Source organism: Stomoxys calcitrans, chromosome 3, assembly GCF_963082655.1.
Source record: "Stomoxys calcitrans chromosome 3, idStoCalc2.1, whole genome shotgun sequence".
Lineage (NCBI taxonomy): Eukaryota > Metazoa > Arthropoda > Insecta > Diptera > Muscidae > Stomoxys > Stomoxys calcitrans.
Genome location: NC_081554.1, coordinates 91,255,805 through 91,275,929, shown reverse-complemented (window position 1 = coordinate 91,275,929; position 20,125 = coordinate 91,255,805). Strand labels below are relative to the sequence as shown.

General features: G+C 38.4%; 1 protein-coding gene across 5 annotated transcripts in view; it reads left to right on the top strand.

The window, feature by feature from the left end:
• Positions 1-20,125, top strand: part of LOC106088381 (apoptosis-resistant E3 ubiquitin protein ligase 1) — a 123,173-nt gene that overhangs the window by 19,371 nt on the left and 83,677 nt on the right. Inside the window, exon 1 of one of the 5 annotated variants that reach the window (XM_013253872.2) lies at positions 1,498-1,585. The exons of 2 other annotated variants lie outside the window; for them this stretch is intronic. The gene's annotated coding sequence lies outside the window, so the exon portion shown is untranslated. Of the gene's footprint in view, positions 1-1,497; positions 1,586-1,632; positions 1,707-20,125 lie in introns of those variants that run through there. 2 more of the 5 variants (XM_013253873.2, XM_013253874.2) reach the window with 2 other exon arrangements.

The following is a 20,125-nucleotide window of genomic DNA, read 5'->3' as shown; positions in this document are numbered from 1 at the left end:
TCGACAAATGCGATCCATGGTGGAGGGTATATAAGATTCGGCCCGGCCGAACTTAGCACGCTTTTACTTGTTTATGTTTTATTATGTCTCCCAACAACGGAGCCAAGTACGGTCCAAATCAGTCTATAGCCTGATATAAATCCCATATAAACCGATTCCCGATTTGACTTCATGAGCCCCCGAAAGCCGCAATTTTTGTCCGATTTGGCTGAAATTTTGCTCAAAGTGTTCTACTTTGACTTCCAACAACTGTGCCAAGTACGGTTTAAGTCTGTGTATAACCTGGTATTAATCCTATATAAATCGATTTGACTTCTTGAGCCCCTGGAAGCCGCAATTTTCATCCGATTTGGCTGAAATTGTGTACATGATATTCTGTTATGACTTCCAACAAATGTGCCAAGTACGGTCCAAATCGGTCAAGAACCTGATATAACTCCCATATAAACCGATCTCCCGATTTGACTTCTTGAGTCCTGGAACCCGCAATTTTCATCCGATTTGGCTGATATCATGTACATGATATTCTGTTATGACTCCAAAGAACTGTGCCAAGTACGGTTCAAATCGGTCAAGGTCATGATATAGCTCTCATATAAACCGATCTCCCGATTTAAATTCTTGAGCCCCCATAAGCCGCGATTTTTATCGGATTTGGCTGAAATTTTGCATATAGTGTCCTGTTATGACTCTCAACAACTGCGCTAAGTACGGTCCAGAATCCGGAGCAGAATCCATGGTGGTGGGTCCCCAAGATTCGGCCCGGTCGAACTTAGCATGCTCTTACTTGTTTTATTTTACAATTAAAGAAAGAAGCCTTTGTGAAGGTGATTAACGGTTTACAATAAACAAAATTGCTAACGTTCAATAATTCTACATTTATGGCTAACGTCTGATATGATGGAGAAAAACGTTACACAATAAAAGTAAAACTTCTTAGTAAAAGGGTTTTGTTTGTCGTAATTACTTCCAAAATGTTTTATATTTTTGCATCATTTTGTCGACCACAAATCTGCCTTCGACATTCATATATGTTTAAAGGTATTTCAGGCCCTATCTGAACTTGGTATCCCAGGAAAATTAATACTTGGGAGCTACATTCCAATGACCTATATCTTTTTAAAGCTTATGAGAAGAATTTCAAGGGGATATTTATTAGGTCAAACGCTATAGTGATTTCGAGAGACGGGCAGATAGTCTGAGAATGTAAAAAAATGCGTAAACAAAAAAACAAATATTCCTTTAGGTACCTAATACGGGCCCAGGACGATATTTAAAAGTGCTACAAACCGAATCACGAGATTAGTGAACTCTACATCCTATGGTGGTGGGTATAACAACATTATTTGCGTCTTCCATGAAAGTCGTCAAGTCATTGTTGATTACAGGTGGCAACTTTCGAGGATGAAATTTGAGCTTTTTCTCTTCTTAACATTAGGGCTTTTTGTGGCCATATAAAATCTATGCTGTAGTGTCCTTAAAGTTTCAGTTGTGGATTTTCCGTCGATGGGTTCAATGGTGCGAACAGTGGAGGAATAGTAAAACGCGAAAACAAATGAAAAACGTGGAAAATCGGTGCATATGTGTACATACAGATTTTATATTGTTATTATTATTGACTTATTGTTGTTGCGATTGTCAATCGTGTTGAAGTTAGTGGTGTCGTTGTTGTTGTGTGTTTCAAATCCTTACCATACACATACTAGGTATACATTTCTTTCTGTTGCAAATGGTGCAAAACGTGGACTAAAGGCCACTATGACATGTGGGCCTACAATGCGCTGGAGATTGAAAGGAGCTTCAAACACACACACACACACTCACGCACAAAAGAGACATAAAACAATTTGCAAAAAAAAGAAGCTGAATGAGAATGAAAGACTAAGAAGAAAGCAAATGTTGCAATGAGTATTTTTAAATGTTAAATGTGTGTGTATGAATGTTTGTTGGCGATAAGGACTCTGTTTTTTCAGACAATGTGTACGTGTTTGTGTGTGTGTGTGTATATGTGAATACCTCCGGAAATGGTTGTGGTTCTGAATTGTTTGGTTTCATTCGTTGAAACATCTGTGTTTGTTTTTGTTTCTATTCGCAGCCCCATTTAACTAGGCTCCTTTTTATAGTTTTTTCTTTCGTATGTGTACAAATTATTTAAGTGTGTATGTGTGTGTGTGTTGGTGCGTATGAGTGGGCTTTAGTCCTTATGCCAAAGAAAATTATGAAAACAGAAATAGGCTTCTCAGAAAGTCGCAAGAACTCAAAAAGGAGGAGTGAAGTTATGGGATTTTCCTTTTCCAATGTGGCTTGGCTTAAAGGTTTCTTCCTAGAATATTTGGCTAAACTCTAATATTAGAATGTGTGTGTGTGTATGCCCAATGCGGCCACGAAGGTACATATGTACATATTTTGTGTGGCAATAAGCATTGTTATGTGTGCCTGTGTATAGTTAACCCATTTTTCCACAACAGCCCCCAAGAAAACACTACATAAGGTCAAACCCACAGTTTATGGAATGATGTGGTACCATAAGAAGACAAAAGGCCAATATGCGTGATTTTCATTGAATACTTGCGAAAAACGCGCAATTTCTCTGAAAACAGAACAGAACCACAAACAAAAAGCTTTCATAATATGTGTGACTTTATGGAATCGAAGGCAAATTTAGGTTTTTAAGTGTTTTGTGCTACGAAACTGCTAAACAACAAAAAATAACATTGGCACAAACAATGGCATGTTGTGTCATATATAACCACCTTAAAGTCCTTATATTTAGACCATATGGATCACCCTACCTTAACAAGGACATATGTACATCATAAAGTGCTTATTTTGATAGTTAGAGCCATGGGTAAAGTTTCGGGATTGCCGACCACAGCCTCATGGAACCTAAAACAAAAAAAAAATACTTTTGCTATTTTCTTTACAAAACATTGCAAAGCAATATGCTACAAGAGGAATTGAAAAGTCCTCTAAGAGTACGTAGGATAAATTAGTTTATATATTTCATATATTAACGAAATCCAAAAAAAGCATTTAATTTCTATTAGTTCACATGGGGACTACAACGAAAAGTTAACCTACATCTGGGTGTTTGTTGTTCTATTTCAAATGTAAGTTGAATTATCAGGAATACGAACCACATTTTCTGTGTGTAAATATTTTTATTGATTCAAATGACAAAAATGTGTGGAAGTAATCTAAAGGTGAAAAACAACTGGACAAAATTCGGAAGACCACTCACAAGTAGACTTGGGCAAGATATTGGGTTGCCCAATAAGTAATTGTGGATTTTTTAAAAGAAAGTAAATTCATTTTTAATAAAAGTTAGAATGAACTTTAATCAAATATACTTTTTTACACTTTTTTTCTAAAGCAAGCTAAAAGTAACAGCTGATAACTGACAGAAGAAAGAATGCAATTACAGAGTCACAAGCTGTGAAAAAATTTGTCAACGCCGACTATATGAAAAATCCGCAATTACTTTTTGGGCAACCCAATAATTTAGATTATCCAAGCATAGAAGACATTGAGGGGTGTATGGAAGATGGTTGTTCTCTTCGAGGAAAGGAAATCAGCACAGGAAAACCCCTGGATAGCTGGGGAGATTCGCAATATTGCTAAAGAGGTTAGCAGAGTTTATAACAGAGCACATAGTAAAAGAGCGGCAGTTCATTGGGATGTGTATTACCTACGGCTCAAGGAATACAATAACATTACCAGAGCAGCAAAACGTGTCTCCTGGAAGCCTTACTGCGAACAGGTCGAAAGGGTTATGACGCCGCCACGATGAAAGAGTTTCTCTCAAAAACCCATGTTCAAGCTCAAAGATTAGAAGACGACATGGGAGTGAGAGCAGAGAAAACAGAGTACATTTTGAGGCTTTTGATGAAAACGCGTTTTCTACTGGATGCGACGGGACTCACTGAGATACCAAAATCTGGGAATAATGAGGCTGATAAAAGTCTATCATTACAGAATTTATGGTAAAGGAAGCCTTGAGCCATTTATGTCACCCGGACCTGATTGAACATTTCTGGCGTTACCACAGAAGGAGGCCGACTATCTGGCGCCCCATCTGGCCACTTTTTAACAGCGTGCCTAGGACTTGCATATAGTCCGAAAGCCTGGCAGGAGGGTATTTATACTCAAGCCCGGCAAGGCAAGTTATGCAGCACCTTAGGCCTGCAGTCCTATGAGCCTTACGTCCATTCTGCTTAAAACTATGGAACGTATTGTAGATACCATGATATTATATGCTTAAATAAAGGCTGATTTTTTAGCTATTTTCCTTTTGGCAACACTGGTTAAAACAGCTCACGCACGCTGGACCGTACATTTTCAAAGATGGTGCAAATCGTAACGTAACTGTGAATGGTGAGAGGGGTGAGAAGAGCTTGCAAGAACTTGTCTTGCATGGCACGTGGTTTTAACAAGACGGTGCCACATGCCACACAGCACGCGCAACAATGGACTTATTGAAAGGCGAGTTCGTTGAGCATTTTATTTCACGTTCGGGATCGGTCAATTGGCCGCCTAGATCGTGCGATGTTAATGCTCATGTCTATACAGACAAGCCTGCTTCAATTGACCCATTGGAAGACAACATTGAAGCATTTATTCGTCAGATACCGGCCGAAGTTTTGGAAAGAGTATGCCAAAATTTGACTAAGTGGATGGACCATTTAAGTCGCAGTCACGGTCAATATTTGCATGAAATCATCTTCAAACATTAAATTATGTGGATAACTATGCAGAAGGGCCGAAAAGGCCTTGCATATGGAATACGCCTGGGCCAAACCTAGGTATCTCAATGTTAACCCAAAGAAGTCCGAAATCTGCCTTTTCAGGAAGAAGATGAAGGTGGGCCAATTTGAGGCATCACGTTTTCTCAATAGAACGATTTCGATATCTGACAGTGTCAAATTATTAGGAGTGGTCTTGGACAGAAATCTGAATTGGAAGTTCCACATTCAGGGGCGTACTGAGAAGGTCCACAAATGTTGGGCACTTTATAGACGGTGCCTGAATCCGAGCCACTGGTTCTAAAGGAGCGTGATTTCACCAATACTTACTTACGCCTCAGTAGTTTGGTGGACAGCGAATAACAACCTAAGGATAATACAACAGGCTCAGAGAATATGTTGGCTTGGAATAAACGGAGCGATGAGGACCACGTCCATTATGGCAATGGAGACTATTCTAGATATCCGAACTGTAGACATACAGATTAAATGTGAGCCATCCACTGCGATGGGAGAATGTATAGAGGATAGGACGGTATAATCGATGCGACGGTAAAAAAACCCGTAAGAAATAAAAAAGTTTTCCTATAGGATACCTGAGACGACACTTGAGGTCGAGTGCGGAGCTGTATTGCCAGCGGCACAGTCTGGAAGTTCATGCTACAGGGATGTATCGCTAAAGGACAGAGTGAGCTTGAGGGTCTACATTGAGAACCCAGTGACTGAGATCTGTCTGACCATAAAACGGTTATGCAGACGGAGATGCGGATAATAACGGTATGCGTGAGGTATTGTGGTATTAACATCTTTACGAACAGTAAACTGTCCATCAGGGCAATAACCACCATGACGGTGGGACCACGAACGGTCTTGGAGTATAAGAAGAAGCTTAACGCCTTCTTTGAGAAAGTCACGATCTGCATTGTTTGAATTCCGGACCACAGCGGAGTAAGGCAAGAGGACTGCTGTCAATTAACTTGGTTAATTTGAAGTCTTTCGGGTCGATGCAGTCTGAGCTAAGGGTTTGGGCGACGACTGCGCATGTTACCCTGTGGAATAGTGAAACGGTCGGTATGACGGCGAAAATCCCATGGGGTGATCCGTATCGTGAGAGGACGAGGCTTTTGCTCAAAGGAAGTAAGAAGGAGGTCAGTATAGCTTTTGGTATCATAACGGGATATATTGGACTAGGAGCTTACTTATGCAAAATCAGTGTGGCAACTGATAGCATGTGTGGAGCATGTAGGGATGGGGAAAATTTTCTGGAAATAAGTCTGCCATTTTTGAACGGACCTTAGAAGGCCCGGGGCCCTGGTGGGCCTTTAAAGTCGGGCTGCCAAAAGCTCATTTATGATCCGATTTTTAAACTTTTCTATTTGCTGGAAAGTGCTTGATGTGTGGGATATCATTATAGTCTTCAAGAAATTCGACTAACAAATTTTTTTTTAAATTTCTCAAGGCTGGTCACTTATCTTGTTAATTGGCATTTCTCAGCCGATTTACACTTTTTGGCTGAATTGAAAAGCTGATCAAATTACAATATTTTGCAAGTTACATATCAAAAAGTATGAAAAAGTATATTTTTTGCATTTTCTCGTCAAAAAAAATTAGTTTCATTGTTTCGTCTCTGAAAAGAAAATTTGACCTAACCTTTTCAATTTGGCTTTTTTCAGTTATATGACAATCTCGATTTGAATTTTGGTTTTCAAAATTTTGTACATTTTGGGCCTATTTTTCCTTTTACTTAAATAATCCTGCCAAAATTTAATATTTAGATTTCAGGTTGGACATTGTGTTCTAAAGCAAGTCCTGACCTTTCCAAAAATATATGTATGTGTTTTTTTTATATGAAATATTTTAAAATATGGGCAAAAATGTCTACCCAATGTGGATATCTGCCATTTTCTTATACATTCTCGTCAAATCACGCATTCGGAAGACTTAAATGGTTTGAAAATCAGTCACATCAAACATATCATTATGAAATTTGAAATATAAAGAGAGGAGGTACGTTTGTTAGACGACATGCTAAATTTCAGGCCCCTAGAAATCCTGGGCCCTATTCGTGGGCCCACTGATTAAGTCATCCCCTATCAAGTTTGATGATATCTATATGCGTTCAAAAATGGTAGAAATTTTTCCTCGCCAATTTTTTCCCCATCTGAGTGTGCTTAGGAGAATTTCCTGTCATTGAATGGCATTCGCGACTAAAATACACAGGCACTTAGTTGGAGACACAATAACAGACAAAATCCGACTTAGAGGCGTGCAATGGATAATAATTAATTTTGTTTTCAGCACGGTATTCCTCATTTGGATTTTCTTTCTCGAGGTTACTTTTTATACCCTCCAGCATAGGATGGTTGTATATTAATTTCGTCATTCCGTTTGTAACACCTCGAAATATTCGTCTAAGAACCCATAAAGTGTATGTATTTATGATCATCCTGACATTTTAAGTCGATCTGGCCATGTCCGTCTGCCCTTTCGTCCGTCTGTCCTTCCGTCCGTCTGTCTGTCGAAAGCACGCCAACTTTCAAAAGAGTAAAGCTAGGTGCTTGAAATTTTATACAAATACTTCTTATCGGTTGAGATAGTAAATGGGCCATGTCGGTCCATGTTTTGATATAGCTGGCATATAAACCGATCTTAGATCTAAATTTCGTGAGCCACTAGATGGTTGCAATTCTTCTCCGATTTGAAATTTTGCATAGGCTGTTTTGTTATGATTTCCGAAAACTGTGCCAAGTATGGTCTAAATCCGTTTATAACCTGATATAGCTTCCATTTAAACCGATCTTCCGATTATATTGCTTGAGCCTATAGAGGGCACAATTCTTATCCGATTTGGCTGAAATTTTGCCAATGTCTTCCGCTTTAGTCTCCAACAGTAAAACCAAGTATGACCCCAATCGGCTTATAACTTGATATAGCTCCAATACCATAGAAATTCTGATCCATTATCCTTTGTTTGCCTATGAAGATATATTGGGCATAGAACTCGACAAATGCGAACCATGCTGGAGGGTATATACGATTCGGCCCGGATGATCTTAGCACACTTTTACTTGTTAGTACTAAGAGCGCACAATAATCCGATTACTGTCTTAGGTGTATGTCCATAAATGCATGGGGCGGATTACTATCAGCGCCCTCTTTTCAAACTACCCTAACTACAATGTTGTTTTTCAAAAATCTTGTATTCTTCATAAACCTTTGTGCCCCAAAAATAAGACAAGGTAAAACAGCACCACGCTGTCTACAAGAGTAGAAGGGGAACTATATTGGATGCTCTACGGTCGTCTCTCAATATCATCCCTCCCTTTTGAATCCTGTTGAGTGTCTTCAAGGAGGACTTTGGAGTCCGAGAACATATATGGGTTGCTTGGTTGTATAAATGTATATTACGTATGTACAGGGTAGCTGACACGAAATTTTACCAAGTTCACACTGATTAGTCTGTTAAACTATTATTATTTGCGTTATATTTAACTGAAAAATAACAACTGGATATCGTTGGCGAACTTAAACACCTCAAAGTGAACAAAATGTATGCATTTCTCACAACAAATTGTTATAATTTAGCCTACAATGTAGCATTGCCAAACCCCATAATGGTGGTACAACTAAAAAACTGCAAGGACACCTAAACTGTTTCAGCGAGCGAAGGCTCGAATTGAAGGAGTGATGGTATGGGCAGCTTTGACCGACGACGGCCGCTTTCTAATCATTTCCATCGAGCCTGGCGTCAAAATAAATCGACTCGAAGATGCCAAGGCGACTGAAGTCTTTGTACTGCCCTTCCTTAACGAAAGCTTAAATATTATTTCGACAAACTTGGGATTCGTAGAAATTGGATCAACGATATTTTGTTGACTTTTTCTATGCACAGTCTTTGAACACAAGATGAGTGTGCTTCCTTATGCAAACAATTTCCTTGGAAATGAGCAATTTTTATTTAAACTTGATAAAGTTGAACTGGTATAGAAATCTCGCAACGTTTTGCAGATGATAACGTTCCGAAACACATCTCTTGGTGTTCTTAAAGCCTTGCCGCAATAATGTCATACATGGAATTAATAAATGCAAATGCTTCATCTTCGTTTAGGTAAATTTCCCCAGAGGATACATCATTTTACGCAAGGCAGAAGAAAACTTGTTTCTTTAAAAAGCAAAGGTTTTGAGAGCAATGACAAAGGGAAACTTAAAAAAATGCACCAAGTTTATGTTTAACACTTTTGAGTCATGTAACTCAAGTAGCTGGTAATACGTTCATTAGAAAATTTTTTTCGAATCCATTTTCATTTAAAACGGGGCTCAAACTCTTAGCCATTCGAACACAATTAATACCTTAGACCAACTGCCACAGGATATACCTATCATTGCGAGTGCGTGCGTGTGTTTGTTAACTAAACACCATTGTTTTCGGCGGCAATGCTGGCAATGGTCATGGTAGCGATGTTCTTTGTTCTGATGATAATAATGATGATGTCCTTTTTTGCCACACACACCAGCGGACGTAATTGATGTGTGCCTGGAAAAAGTGTGAATGTAGCCAAGCATGACGTCTATACATATATTTTTCTATGTGTGTGTGTAGGTAGGCCAATTCTTACATGTGTTCTTGTTTGCCTATAATTTTTTAGCGTTAGTCCTTTGTTCTTGTCCTACTGGCATTGGCGTTGTTGTTTCTTTTTTTTTATAGATGTCGATTTTGTTGTCATTATGGCTTTTGTTAGATGCCTTGCCTCATACAAAATTAAATTGTTAATTAATTTTTAATCCAATCATTTCGTTAAGCTCCATTTTGTATCTTGTTGTTGTTTTTGGCTTTAACCTGCTACTGATTAGCTGCCTTGTGATGTTATATGCTGTTGGTTTTGTATGTCCTTCCATTTGGTATATTTTCGGGCGAGTCTGTAGTGTGGTGTTTGCTTGGGGGGTCTGGTGTAATGATGGCTAATAAACGCCCATAAAGCTTGACTGCCATAGGTTATGACGCTTTACGGCAGGAAATATGGTAAAAATGAGAGTGTGGGTGAGTGGAATGAATGTAAGCATTTATTTTTGAATGGGTTTTTCGTTCTGAATATTGAGGCTCGAAACAAGCTTGCCTAATTGGATTTTGTGCTGTTGGGAAAATCGAACGGATTCATTGCAAACTGTTTTAAATACTTGGACAAGAGGTTTTGTCATTTGGGAAATATAAAATGTGGTCCCATGGATAAATCATTTAAAAGACATTCAAACATGATTAAATTGTGATATCAGAGGGAAGGTTCCCAAAGCGAATTTTGTCGAAAAAATTTAAATTTTAAATTCTGTGGAAGGGCAGGGGGGTTGGCTTAAACTTTTCTGGGAGATCCAATATCAGTTGGCGCACAGCATCAATGGTTTTTGGAATAACAACTGATTTTTGGCAATTTTCACGAAATTTGTCTTGGAGTGAACTACGACTTCGGTTGAATTCAACATACCATCAACACTGGTCCTTGATGGATCTTCATCGCCAAAAATTGAATTAAGTTCATCGATGCACTGTTGTTGCGTTAATCCACGTCGAAAGTTGTAAAAAATAATCGCACGAAAATGTTCACGATTTAATTCCATTTTTGGGCGAAATGAATCTTTTAAGTTACTGTAAACCACACAAATAGCGCTCTTATGTCAAAAAGTTCTGAATTCGTATAACAACAAAAACGTCAAGCTCTAAGATAGAGCAATCCCGAAATATAAAAGGTCAGTTGTTTAATTATTTGCATAAAAACCGATCTCTCGATGTGATTGCTTAACGTTGGTTTCAATAGTTTGAAAATAACTTATATATAAACAAATCCTCCGATTTGATTTCTGGCATCTCAGGATCAGTGTTGCCACTTAAGAAAATTATTTCCTACCAAAATTCGAAGAAAAATCCTACCAAATCCGAATCTAACCTACCAAACGTTCTACAAGCCCAAAATGAGGTATATTTTTTAATACCCACCATCGAAGAGTTGACCATTGGGCCAACACATCAAATTATACATTTTCAAGGCTACAAAGACTAGATCGTCCTTATTTAAATAGGATTTAGACATGTCCGTCTGTCTGTTTGTTGAAATCACTCTACAGCCTTAAGTTCAAAGATGGCCTAAATCTTTATAGCACCCTTTATACCGATCTCCCGATAAGAAATCTTGAGTTCATAAAGTCGTATTATGCCGAGTTTGGATAAAGCGATCTACTGATTTAAGTGTTTGAGCCCAGAAATACGCTTTTACTTCCCATTTTCGCCGTTACAGCGAAATGCATGTGCAACTTCTGAATATAGACCAGATTTGACCATATTTGTATGCAGCTGCCACAAAGCTCTGTTTTCCGATTAAAGGCATTTACGCAGAATTTACGAATTTTGGAAAATATCCCTTACCACTCGTACCAGCAGTTATGGTCAATATCAGAACTTACGCCCTCTTTTTTGAAATTTGAAGCAATGAACTCCCTTGGCCCCTCGCTATCCTTGGCTTAACTCTACACTCTTAACAACTACACAGATACGACACGAAGTGAATTAATTTTGAGTCATCCCCAGTGGTTTTTTGGTAATTAATTTGGAATTTATATGTTGGAAAAACCTACCAAAAATGGAGGTTATCCTACCAACCTACCAAGAGAATAAAAACCTACCAATTTTGGTTGAAATCTGCCAAAAACGGCAACACTGCTCAGGACGACACAGTTGTGAAACCGGTCAAAGCTATACAAATATCTATGATTTACAAATATCGCTTTCCCAATTTGTATATCGTTTGCCATATGAAGGGGCTATAGTAAACTCATCATTATGTTTGCAACATTTGGAAATGTTGACCTAAACTACATAAAGTAAAACGATTCTTGATCGCTATGATATTCTAAGTCGGGCTAAAGATGTCCGTCTATCGGTCTGTCGAAAACACGTTAGTTTACGTTAGAATTTTTTTTGATAGACATCCATCTGACAATTCCGATTAGATTCCATTGCGTTTGTCCTATGTTGTTTCAGGCGAGTCCTAGTCAGTCACATCAGTCCCTACAGTATTCTGATAGCAAGATCACTTACACCCAGAGAAATTAGTTTGCTGATATCAGCAAACACTACCTGCTTATATTTTATAAGAAATTTCAAATGAATCCGTCAAAATGAAGGCATTTGCTTTATATTAATAAAAATAATTAAAAACATGCTACGTTTGGCCGTGCCGAACTTTAGATACCCATTACCATGGATAAATTAATCATCCAATTTTTTATATCCACCACCGTAGGATAGGGACTATATTCATTTAGTTATTCCGTTTGTATTAATATTTCGGATCGTCGTAAAATTCTAAGACGATTTAACGATGTCCGTGTGTCTGTCGGTCTGTCCGTCCGTCTGTTGTCAGCACTCTACAGCCTTCAAAAATCACTCTACAGCCTTCAGATATTGAGCCGAAATTTGGCACAGATACGGTTTTTTGATGCACGCTGGTTAAGTTCTTGAACGGGCCGAAACGGACAATATTTGGATATAGCTGCCATATAGACCGATCTGCCGATAAAGGGTCTAAGGCCCATAAATGCTTTAGTTTTCATCCGATTTCGCTGAAATTCGAAGTTTAAGGCTCCTCTACATCTGGTCCATATCGGACTATATTTATATATAGCTGTCATATATACCGATCTGCCGATAATGGGCCCACAAAAGCTTTAATTTTTACCCGATTTCGCTGAAATTTGAAACAGTGGGTTATTTTAATCCTCCCGACATCTGACCTAAATATGGTTCAGTTCGGACTATATTTAGATATAGCTGCTATATAGACCGATCTGCCGTTGAAGGGTCTGAAGCCCATAAAAGCTGCATTTATTACCCGATTTCGCATTGAAATTTGAAACAGTGGGTAGTTTTAGGTCTCCCGACATCCGTCCCAAATATGGTTCGGTTCGGACTATATTTAGATATAGCTGCCTACAGACCGATCTCCCGATAAAGGGTCTCAAGTGAATAAAAGCTTTATTTTTAATCCGATTTCGCTGAAATTTGAAACAGTAAGTAGTTGTAGGCAGCACGCCATCCGATTCAAATATGGTAAAGTTCGGGCTATATTTAGATATAGCTGTCATATAGACCGATGTGCCGATGAAGGGTCTGAAGCTCATTAAAGCTTTAATTGTTACCCGATTTTGTTGAAATTTGAAATCCAAAATTCAACAGTGACTTATATTTATTAGACCACTAAATGTCCATGCCGAATTTAGGTTTCTTAAGTTATCCAATTTTCACCGGATTGTGACGGATACCCCCGAGGTGGTGGGTATCCAAAGTTCGGCCCGGCCGAACTTAATGCCTTTGTACTTGTTTTATTATAACTTCACTACCATATCCATAGTTATAACTAAATGGGGATCATAATTGATTCAGTTCCCGAGAATTCTTATACAAGTCACAGTTTCAGCGAAATTAGGCAATAAACCCATTTTTATGGGATTAGGGTCCTAAATTGTAAGATCGGTCTATAGCTGCCTTCTATGTCTAAATATAGTCTGAACTGGATCATATTCTGGTCGAATGAAGGGAGCCTTTGAGTGGGATGTCTTCGGGTTCTGCTGCCGCGACTGAAAGTGCACCAGGCGTTCAGCATCATTGGCGGACATTCTAACCTCTGCGTTACGGTGGCCGGTAAATCTACTGATTTTCCCGATTTACCGTCTCAATTAACTGATATCCCAAATGTACTTCTTGAGCTCCTAGAGTGCGCAATTCTTACCCGATTTGGCACAACTATGATCTCCAACATTCGTGCCAAGCATCGGTTCATAACTCATATAACTAATTTCCCGAATTGACTCCTTGAGCAACTACGGCAATGAATTCTTATCTATTTATTGCCTATAAAGTTAAATCGTGCAGAAAACATGACAAATGTCATGGTGGAGGAAATGTAAGATTCGCCTTGCTCGACCATAACCTGCTTTTACTTATTTTTACTGGCTAGAATCGGAATTTCCACCCCTAGAGGGTGGAAATTTTATACGATTTGACTGAACTGTTGTATAACGGTTTCATTAATGACCTCCAATGTTCTTGTCAAGTTAAGTCTGAATCGATCATTAACCTGATAAAGCTCCCATATAATCCGATCTCTCCCCAATTCTTATCCGATTTGGTTGAAATTTTGCATTATGATTTCTCTCATAACGTCAAAATCCTACCAAATATGGTCTGGCTAACCTGATATTGCTCTTAAATAAACGGATCATGCGATTTTACTTCTTAAGCATATACCGAAGAAATTCCTAAACAAAATTTATACATAAGTAAGGAGGGGCTAGCTAAGTCGGGCAAATGCAACCTTTTGATACCCATCACTGCAGTGGATATGAGGGCTAAGTAGTCGAAATTAAAACTAGCTTAAATTTTTAATCATGAATTTCGACCAAAATCCGTACATGTTGTGAGAGTCGTAGCAGAAATTGCTAAGCTTGCAAATGCTCTAAAAGTGAAAATCGGGCAATACATATATGTATATAGGAGTTATATATAAATCTGAACCGATTTCTATGAACAGAAAGATGGATTTAGCCAAATCGATTTAGGATGTGATTCTGAGTCGATCCGTATACTAATCAATGGGTCTATGGTTGTAATACCCTGTACCACAGCAGTAGTGTAGTTTATAATAAAAAAGAAAGCTCACTTAAATTTTGGTTTCAGTTTGTCAGAGTAACAAGTTCGTGAACCAAAAAAAAAAATTATATAAAATATTCTTTTATTCTGTCAGAGCGGAGCGATTTTTGAGGATGGAAACCGCTTCGCTTCCGTTCCGCTCCGGGTTCTCCGGCAAAAATAGGTCTGCTTCGCTCCGAATCCCCTATGCCTTTTTCCAACGTAATAGATTTTTCCCACCACTGCTTTAATCTATCATGCTGGAAAAATGACATCAGGGATTCCGAGCGAAGCAGGCCTATTTTTGTCGGACAACCCGGAGCGGGAGCGGAGCGGTTTTTGAGGATGGATACCGCTCCGCTCCCACTCTGGAATCTCCGGCAAAAATAGGCCTGCTTCGCTCTGAATCCCTGATGCCATTTTTCCAGCATGATAAATTAAAAGCAGTGGTGGGCAAAACACACACATAGTATTGTGTAAATATCTCCATACAAGACCATGGGCTTGGAAATAATGATTAACATGTAAGTGTGTCCCGAATTGATTTAAATCCAAATTTTGTGCTCAATGAAGGATTTTTTGCTTGAAATAGACTTAACTCCTGAGTTGATTAATAACTATGGAAGATACTTTTATTTTCCGAAATGTCCCATTTATCCTACAAAACAACTCTGCCACAAATTTTCTCTTGTCTAACTTTCGTATATGTTTTGAAACAATCCATCATCGACGACCTTCTTCTACGTCTCCTACTTTGCTACATATCCTTCATTTCCTTTGTTTTCAATTACATTAAATCATGTGCCAAAATGATGATTGGCAATAAAACACCATACCAACGCCAATATTATCGACTACGGCAATGAAAACGACGGCATTGGCAGGGTAATACTCTTTTTGCACAAACCATGAAACATTTCGACAACATTAACACAACTCGAGTCGTAAAAATGGATATCGATTCGATTTTGGTCAGGTTTAAACCACCAAAACTACTACAACAATGCCACCTCTCACTTAATCATTTATTCGTCCGAGTTGGAAGAGGAAACAAGCAGACGATTACATGTCCTGAGGACAAATGGATGTGACATAAGCTTTATTAGTATCAGGAACACAGAAGGAAGAGATGAGTAAAGACAAAAGAGATGAAGACTTATCCAACATCTAAATGAATAGTTGTATGTTTACAAATGATGCGCCACGTTTGAAATACCTTCACAGTGTACATCGACATCTGGCAGATACGTTTCGAAATATATTGAAGTATGACGAAACTGTAAACGCTTTATTGAAAAATTTCGCTTAAGTGGAACTTGATGGAAAGAATCAACCATTTTGGATGCAATTGTATTTGCTTAACTGAAAATCTTGCTTATTTGAAACAAATAAGAAAGCATTGGGTACGGCCGGGCCAAACTTTGGGTACACACCATCTCGGGTATATACATTTATTAAGCACCTCCCGTCATAATCCAGTGGAAAATGCATCATTTATGAGCAATTAGCAGCATTATCGAAATATGGTCCGATTTGGACCAAATCCAGCATAGACGTTGAGTTGTATTGTATAATACAATTCACTACTCAAGACCGTAAAACAGAATATTGGTTTATATGACAGCTATATTTAAATACAGTCTGATTTCCACTATATTCGGGAGGATATGTTAGGGTCGAATATAACTCACTGTTACAATTTTCAGCAAAATCTATTAATAAATGCGCCTTTTATGAGCCCAAGGACGTAAATCAGGAGATCGGTATATATGGCAGCTATATCCAATAATAAACCGATGCGGAACGGATGTCGAAAAGCCTAACATAGCTTACTGTACGACATTTCAAGACCTTAAATTAGAAGGTCGGGCTATTTTCAAATAAACACCGATCGGGACCATACTGAACAGAGATGTCGAAGAGCCCAACACAGCTCACTGCGCCAAGTCTCGGCAAAATCGGGTAATAAACCCTGCTTTTATGAGTTCAATGACTGAAACCGAGAGATCGGTATATATGGCAGCTATATCTTATTACAGGACTGCCTTGACCATATGTGGTACGAATGTTGTGGAGCCTAGTGCAATACATTGTGACAAACTTCAACAAAATCGAATATTAAATGCGTCTTTTATGCGCCCAAGACCTCGATTCTGGAGATTGGTCTACTTGGGGGCTATATTAAGATTTAGTACGATGTAACCCATCTTCGAAGTTAACCTGCCTATGGAAAAAAAATTAAATTGTGGCGTGATTTCAACAGACAGACGGACAGATATAGCGATTTGGTTTCGGAATTTTGTACATACTCAAGAATATATACATTTTATAGGGGCGGAAATGGATATTTTGATTTGTTGCAAACAGAATGACAAAATATATACATCCCCATCCTTCGGTGGTGATCACACTTCAATTGTTCTGAAAAGCGAACTGAACAGGCTAACAAATGTTGGAAACTGTGTAGGCGGGCCATAGAAATGGGACCGACCGACTTATAGACATTAGGACTAGGCTATAGCAGAAAGGTCTTTCCGAGTAAAGCACGAATCTGATATCAATATTCAAAAAAAAGTGTTTATGGGGCTACCCCACTCCCCATAACACAACCTAAATGGGACGTATTTGCTAACAAATGCAATATGGGGCTCAATTAAGAGGTATCCGATCGGAAACCTCTTCCCTTCCTTCTAGGTTTCCTATCGTCGCCTCGATTATGCCGCGATGGTATGAGCTGCTCCCATCCTCAATCCATTCTCCCATCGCCTTAAGTCTCATAGAGGCAGCCACTGCGGCTATGATACCCAAAATAGGACGTATTTGCCCAAACCGGACATATTTGCAGACTTGTGCAATAAGGGGTTTAAATGAAAGGTATTTAAGATTAAAAATTTTAATATCCAATTCAGAGGCCAATGTCAAAATCGGATTCAAATAAGTGATATTTGAGAGTAGAGCACGATGCTGATTTATTTTCAGGGCTAAGTGTTTGGGGACCACCCACTCCCCAAAACGCACCTAAATCGGACATATTCACCGACCACGTCAGTGTGGTACTCAAATAAATGGTATTGAGAAGTAAAGCATGAAATTGATACCCACTTTCAGGACCAATTTTCTAGGGGTCTACCCCTTCCCTAAAACAAACAGCAATTATTTACTGACCATTGCAATATGGGGCTTAAATAAATCAACGTATTCACCGCCCCTTTCTCAAAACTCCCCACAAAGAGTCCATATTTACTGACCATGACAATATGTAGCTCAAATGAAAGGTATTTGAGATCAGAAAACGAATTTGATAACCTACTTTGGGGCCAAGTGGTGGGGGGACGTCTCATCCCATAAACTCCCCTTAAACCAATGGCAATGTGGGGCTTTAATAAATGGTATGGTATATTAGAGTAGGGCTAAGTGTTTGGGACACCACCTCCGAAAAAAACCGCTAAATCAGACATACGTATTTACCTATCATGGCAATATGGGACTCAAATAAAACGTATTTGGGAGTAGAGCACGAAATTCATAACCACTTTCAGGACCACGTTTCTGGTCCTGAAATGCTTGTTCTAATACGATGCTGATATTATTTCAGGGTCCGCCCCCCAAACTCCCTCCAAACCGGCCATGTTTGCCTGCTATGACAATAAATAATGGGTATTTAATAGTATAAAAGGAATTTGATATCCAATTTTGAGGCCAAGTGTTTGGGGGTCGTCTCACCCCATAAACTCTCCTAAACCAATGGCAATTGGGGCTTTAATTAAAGAAATTTGAGAGTAAAGCACGATACTGATACATACCCCTCAAACTGGACATATTTCTGATTTATGGCGAACATATTTGTGATTTATGGCAAAAAAGGGCTCAAATCTGATATTTGTTTTATGGCCAAGTGGAGTTTCATAGTGTTTCATGGACGCCTCACCTCATAAACTCCCCCTAAACCACACATATATACCGACTATAGCAATATGTAACTTAAATGTTGTTTTTTGGAGAAGGGTATGGAACTGATATCCACTTTTGGGGCAAAGGGTTTAGCTACTCCAATCAACCACCAAAACCAAGAGAATGAAGTAGATCTCAAAGATGGATGGGGGGATTTTCGCGAAATTTAGTTTGTTAATAATAACTCAAAAACAGAAATTTGGTATACTTATTTAAGGAGGTATACTTATACTAGGGCGGCCGCTCCACTCTCAAAGCCCGCCAAATGGAAATTAAAATCAATAATGACAATATTAGGCTCAAATAAAAGGTATTTGAGACTAGAACAAGAATCTGATACCTGGGGGGTCCAACTCACCCCCAAAAACACCCCCATATCGGATATCCACATTAGGGAAAAATATCTGAAAGGCCGTACTAGTACTTCCACACAGGTCTTTTTCCTGATAAAATAAGAGAGAGAGAGAAAAAAGGCGCAGCGAAGCGGGCCCTGTCCAGCTAGTATTTTATATAAATGTTTTTCTGTTGGGTTTACTTCCCCAATGCCAGTAATTCATAATGATACTGCCTCGCTACTCTTTCTTTCATAATTCTGAAAACAATATTTTCCGTTTGATTTTGGAAAACTCCCCAGATGTGTTTTCTTTCTAAGGAGTGGTCAGGGACCCTAACATAAACCTCAAATTCGTGTTCTAGTAGTTTTATACAATGTTGCATAGAAATCGAAGGTGCGCCCTATACAACGTGATTTTCGCAAAAATTTTAATATTTTCAAATAAATTTTAAATTGATGCAATTAAAAAATTGAAATTTTGAAAAAAAAACTCAATCATTTTTTTATTTGGATCACTTTAACTATTGATTGGAAATTTCAAAAATTTTCAATAATTTCTATAATTAGTTTAGGTTAGCTTGAAAATATATGCACCATTAATCCGTCTCATGCCACTATTGACATACACCTAAGCCAGTAATCGGCTTGTTGTGAGCTTTAAAAACTATAAAGCAACATCTAAAAAGAAAATTTTAAAGAATATGCAATTTTTAGTTGAATATACAATTTTTGTAATTAAAAAATTTTTCAATTATTTCCATTTTCGTGATTGAAGCAGTTTCAATTAAAAAATTAATTGGATCAATTAATTTCGTGATTGAAAACGATTTTCATTTTTTTCTGTGTTCTTTGGTCAGGTAATGTTGTCAGTAGGAATGCAGATGCACCAGCTAAAAGTAAGTTGAATAAGAACCTAACGATGGAATGTCCGAATAGTCTGCAAGGCTCACAAGCTAAGTAGGAGGGTCATTAATACGCATTTTAAATGCTATTTCAAAGCTAGTCTCTCCAACACTAGTTTAGGTCATGGTGTAGATTGAATAGAGATAAAAAAGTATGTTGTGCTCCTTTTTAGCAACTGTTTCATATTCTGCTTATAAATCTCTTCGCAAGAATATAACAATTAATTTGAAATATTTTTTTTACATATGCTACCCACTGTGGCTCCCAGGGCTGTTATGTGAGCATTCAGGAAAGTAAGTAGACAACATGGTTTTGTTTTACAATGTTTTCACTAAGTTACCATGGGACATCCATATAAATGTCACCATGTCCGGTCTTCCGCAACCGGGTGGTGGGGACGTTTGGCTCTTACCACAGCTAGAAAATATGAAATTGTCATTATGTTTGTGTAGTGAGACATGTCTGCAGGATCTTGTCATGTTGTGATATCTTGTTGGAGGTGAGTGTGTGGGTGTCATGGAG